This window comes from Ciconia boyciana, chromosome 4, assembly GCF_034638445.1.
Source record: "Ciconia boyciana chromosome 4, ASM3463844v1, whole genome shotgun sequence".
Classification (NCBI taxonomy): domain Eukaryota; kingdom Metazoa; phylum Chordata; class Aves; order Ciconiiformes; family Ciconiidae; genus Ciconia; species Ciconia boyciana.
Window position 1 is genome coordinate 4,087,934 of NC_132937.1, and position 6,000 is coordinate 4,093,933.

Here is a 6,000-nt window from a genome sequence, read left to right on the forward strand (position 1 = left end):
CTCTTGTCCCTCGAGAGAGTCAACAGCACCTCCCAGTTTAGTATCATCAGCAAACTTGCTAATGGTGCATTCAACTCCTGAATCTAGATCACTGATAAAAATATTGAACAGAACTGGCCCTAGAATTGAGCCCTGAGGAACACCACTGGTGACTGGTTGCCAGCCAGATGTAGCCCCATTCACTACAACCCTTTGAGGCCTACCGTTCAGCCAGTTCTTCACCCAGAGCACCGTGAACTCGCTCATCCCACAGTTGGACAACTTGTCCAGAAGGATGCTGTGAGGGACAGTATCAAAAGCCTCACTAACATCCAGGAAAACTACATCCACCGCCTTCCCTTCATCCACTAGGAGGGTGACCTTATCATAGAAGGATATCAAATTAGTTAGACAGGACTTTCCCTTTATGAACCCATGTTGACTGCGCCTGATGATTGCATTATTCTTTAAATGCCTTTTGATAGCACCCAGTATGATCTTCTCCATAATTTTTTCCAGGTACTGAGGTTAGACTAACAGGTCTGTAGTTCCCTGGGTCTTCCCTCACGCCCTTCTTGTAAATTGGAATAACATTGGCTAGCTTCCAGTCAGCAGGGACCTCCCCAGACTCCCAAGACCTTTGGTAGATGATCGAGAGGGGTCCTGCCATAACATCCTCTAGCTCCTTCAGTACTCTGGGATGAATCTCATCAGGCCCCATGGACTTATGAACATTCAGCTGATACATCTGATCCCTTACAATTTCAGTTTCCACAAATGGAAAGTCACTGTTCCCACACTCATGGTCCTCCAAATCAGAGGACTGGGCAGCCCAAGGTCTATCAGTATTATTAAAGACTGAGGCAAAAAAAGCATTGAATGCCTCTGCTTTTTCTTCATCCCTATTTGTCAGGTGACCATCTTCAACAAGTATCGGTGCAATGTTTTCTTTAGACCTCCTCTTGCTATTAACATACTTAGACAAAGCCCTTCTTGTTGTCAGATACAACAGTGGCCAGTTTCAACTCCAATTGAGCTTTGGCCTTTCATGTCTTCTCCCTGCATATACGAACCACAGCTCTGTAATCTTCCTGTGAAGCCTGACCTTGCTTCCAGAGATCATACCATTTCTTTTTCCTCTTGAGCTCCTCGAGGAGTTCCCTGTTCAGCCAAGCTGGTCTTCTGCCCCGCTTGCTTGACTTATGACACAGTGGGATTGCCTGCTTCTGTGCTTCTAAAAGGTGCTTCTTAAAGACTGACCAGCACTTGTGGAATCCTAAGCCCTCAAAAGCAGATTCCCAGGGGGCACTGCTAACTAGCTCCCTGAATAGCTTGAAGTTTTCTCTCTTGAAGTCCAGGGTAGCAACTCTGATGACCTTTCTTCTCATTACACTGAAAATTTTAAACTCAACCATTTCATGATCCCTGTGGCCAAGACAGCCACCTACCATCACATCTCCCATGAGTCCTTCTCTGTTCACAAACAAGCCTAGGAGGGCATCTTTCCTAGCTGGCTCACAGAGTACTTGTGACAAGAAGTTATCTATCTCCCACAAACTTCAAGAATTTCCAAGACCTGCTCGTCACAGCAGTATGGTATTCCCAGCTGATGTCTGGGAAGTTGGAATCTTCCATAAGGACAAGGGCTACCGATCCAGAGATTTCTCCTAATTGCCTATAGAATAACTCATCAGTGCTATCCTGGCTGGTTGATTGGTAGTAGACACCCACTACAACATCTGCTTTGTTTTCCATCCCCCTAATCCTCACCCAGAGGCTCTCCACCACATCACCGCTAACTGTAAGGGCTGTACAATCAAACCTCTCCCTTGCATATAGTGCGACACCTCCACCTCGCCTGCCCTGCCTATCCCTCCTGAACAGCCTGTAGCCCTCCATCCCAGCACTCCAGTTGTGGGACTCATTCCACCAAGTCTCACTAATACCAATGATATCATGGCTCTGGGAGCTGACCAATGCTTCCAGGTCATCCTGTTTGTTTCTCATACTGCGTGCGTTGGTGTACAAGCATTTCAGATGTGCTCCTGAGCCCTCCATGCTCCCTGGAGCAGTGTAAATATTCCCACTAGCATTGCCACCCTCAGGCAATGTCATGCCAACCCTTGGCTTACCTTCAGCTCTCCTGTTGGTATCCCCTTCCCCCATCGATTCTAGTTAAGTTCATTTCTGATGCTGCACAGTAAAAAGAGGCTTCCACCATAAAAATAGTACTAGCTTTTAAAACTAGATGTTTTAATCAGGTCACACCACAGGTTTAAAAGATTAAAAGAAAGCACCTACTACCTGGAGACAACTTCTATTAAAAACACTGTTTCTTTTAAAGAAATATTAATATGAATGATAAATCTTAAATTAATTCCCCATCATTTATTTATTTCTGGGAATTTTAACAAGCACACACATGCTTTATAGTATTTAAGTCCTACAACAAATAGCATAGTTTGTTAGACAATAATGGCAAAACTCTAATCTTATTAAGGAAAGTATGACTCAGTGACTGTAGTATGACAGTCATGTAGTATATCACTCAAGATAATTCAAAGGTCTTCAAAAAATAGCTTACTTCATTGTTGCATTAAGAAATTTCTGCTGCTGATAGCAGCTTAAATGTGAGGGCTCTGACAAAGTCATATGTCTACTCTTCAACAGTTGATTCAAGGTCCACTGACATGAACTGAAACATTCTCTTTTAACTAAATGGGTTTTGGCTTTAGATATCTTCTATTAAATCTTACACCCTGGTTTGTTACTGCATAGATGAGTTAGGGAAAAAACTGAGAACTAATACTCTGTCTCTAGTATTGTTTGCTTTCTACTGGACAGCTACACAGAATTTGTCTAGAATTTGTTGAAACATTATTCAAGTTTATTTGGGGGGGGTGGGAACCCCACCACACCACACCAGGAACCACAATAGTTTAAATGTGTCTGTATCTTTATTTAAAACTATGGCCCAATAATAAAACACATCTATCCTTAATAACAAAGCTAAAGCAAAAAAGTGGTTTTCCCCACCATTTACTGCTCCTTTCTAATTTATCAAACTGTAGGATACGAATAATAACGTCATAAGAGAGGTATTTGCGATAGAGCTGCTATTCAAATGACAGTCTCATGGGACATAACTCTTCATGGTTTGTAAAACTTTTTTTTTACTTGTTTTTTGTGTTTTTGTCTTGCAGTTTTCCTTCAAAAGAACAACTGTTCTACAGCTATGTGATAATCAAAATAATTACTGTGAATTAAAATATGCACAGAAGCAATAAAATGGATTCATCTACAGGTAATAAAAATGATGCATAAAGCAACTGTAAGATAATTTATTTTTTATTACAGAGCCTGGATAATGACATAGCATTATAGTCCAACAGACTTCCAAAAACTAAAACAGATGAGTTTAATATACTGATTGGACTTAGCCCCTATCTTGCAATAAAACTTTTTGCAGAATTATTTGAAGAATCATGGAAAAAGAGAAAGTAGCATATAGTGGTTGGAGAACCTGTTTACTTTAACTCCAAAATTGAAACAGGACTTAAACTTCAGAATACTAAAGAAGATGACACATAAAAACAAAGTAGAAATATAGTTTATGCACACAGTAGAAATATCTACTGAAAAATAACTATAAACAGTATATATAAGTGTGGCTAGAAAGATAACCAATATACATTGAGAAGATTCTGATGTCATTATCAAGCAAATGATTTAAACAAGTGTGATTTATAGCATTTCTGGTACATAAGAGTTACTCAACACTAAGAGTTGTGTTGTCCCAGATTCAGTTCTGTGCCATCTTTCTTATCCCAGTAAGAACTCTGAAAAGAATCTTTCGCGATGTATTACTGATGCACTTCTAGCATTTTTATCCTTAACAGCTATTCCATCTCTGTTCTGAGACGCATCCAATGAAAAGAATCTAAAGAAAGAAGATTGTTGGGCAGCATGAATAGAATAAGATCATGTATCAAAACCAGGCACCCAAAATATCCCATTTTACAGACAGAAGAGAAAATAGCTACTCTCCAGAAAAGAAAAAAGAAGGTAGTTATCACTGAGTTTCTTCTGTTACTGCCTGCTCAGAGACTTAAGTTGAGAAACGTTCCTTTGGAGGAACGGATAGCTTAAAAATGGGTGAAACTTTCCCTCTCAGAATCCAGTTTTCCGATTCCATGTGTAGAATGTTGCAAAGAAGATTTGACTTTATGTTTTCACAAGATGCTTGATGCTTCAAAAGGCCTTTTACATACCTCTCTAATGGATGCTGCTTCCAAGTGCATATCTGAAGGTCTATTGTGAGGACAGAATTTCTTCTGAAATGAATTATTTTTCAGATGGCCACAGATACAAATTCCTAGAAATCATGCAAATTCTAGAATGGAACATCCAACTGCCAAACAATCAGGCTTTTGAAAGTGAATTTTTTTTTTTTTACAACTCATCAGCTCTGAACTACATGTCTTCCAGGAGTTTATTAAGAAAATTAACAAAAACAAAGCACACTTGGGAGCCCTTCTCTTCACTCATTTGTGCTTGACTTCTGAACTTCCAGACCACAGGAGAACTGTAAAGGAACAATATTCATCCTTATTACTCCATGCTTTTCTCTGGATGCCAAGTTAGTCCTGAAGTCATTATATGAGAAGTTACAGTCATTTTTTACCTTCCTCTCTTCCAGCACAGACATGCATCTGATCTCAGATAGTATCATCAATTTAAGAAAAAAGTTCCCGATTTACAAAAAAAGGAAAAATTCAAAGTGACATGGTTTGAGGAAAGTTTAATTGTAATATTTTCTTTAGAAAAAAACCCACATGTAACCTTTTAACCATTCACCTCATGAAATTAAAAAGCCAGTCTACTTTTGAATAATCAAGACATTCATCTGGTTTTAGTCTAAATCAATACCTCTGTTACCTAGAAGCTGGATCAAGGATAAAAACCAAAGATGTTCTTATGTACTGCAAGAACTACACTGTTTACATGACTTCATCTATCTATTTATTCCACAACTTTTAGTAATGGGGTGCTCTAACTTTATAGATATGATGGCAAAAGTGTGTCGACTGAATATATCTTCCCCCTCTAGGTCTCACAATTTCTGCCCGACATGCAAGAAGTCTCATTATTAAAAGACTACCAGGTGCAGAGGCTTTTACAGTTGTTACCACACCTTAAGCCTGGTCTAAGGAATCCTTTCAATAGGCTAAGGCACACCAACATTTATATTCAATGGGACACAGAGAGAAGCAGCTAGCATTCATATTTGTCAATACCCATCATCACAGATTGAACATCCAGATACTTTTTTATAACTGGAAGACCATTTGTCACAAGCCTTTGAGATTGAGTCTAACTCACACTTTTGGAATCATGTCTAAGTACGTAAGCACTATAATGCTCTTGCTCATTACATCATGTAAGGAATAAATTGTACTTTTATAGTAAACTTCTGACCTGAGATATATCTAATACTGTAATTCCACAAAAAAATAGTATATTTTCCATCTTATGACCTCTGCCATCTAGACTATTTTTCTCCTTCCCTTTCACTTGTCCTAAATAACAAACCAAAATAAGCATAGAGAAAAAAGATTCAATTTAGGTAGTGCTACTTGCTCCATGTCAAATTTCATCCTATATTTAAACATGTTACTTATATGAATGACCACAATGTTAAATTAAAACCTAAACTCTCAAATATACAAGAAAAGTATGTAACTAAGGTAGCAGGAAATGGGAATATGCAGGGCTATGTAAATCAAGCTAATAAAAGAGAAAAAAACATACTCTTAAAAAGGCTAAAGAACTAATAAAATACTGTAAAATTTTCCGTTTTCTCACTTCCACTAAAGAATCCATGTCAGTAAAACCCGAATAAAAAAATATTGCTAGATACAAGTATGGTTAGTAAAGGTGTTTTCTTATTTATTGACTTTCTTTTAAAATCCTATGGTGATCCTCAAGAGACAACAGAAGTTACATGCAGTAATTGCGCAG

General features: G+C 38.5%; 1 protein-coding gene across 4 annotated transcripts in view; it reads right to left on the reverse strand.

The window, feature by feature from the left end:
* LOC140650931 (E3 ubiquitin-protein ligase UHRF2-like) overlaps positions 1-6,000 on the reverse strand; it is a 128,953-nt gene that overhangs the window by 54,780 nt on the left and 68,173 nt on the right. The gene's annotated exons all lie outside the window — the stretch shown is intronic.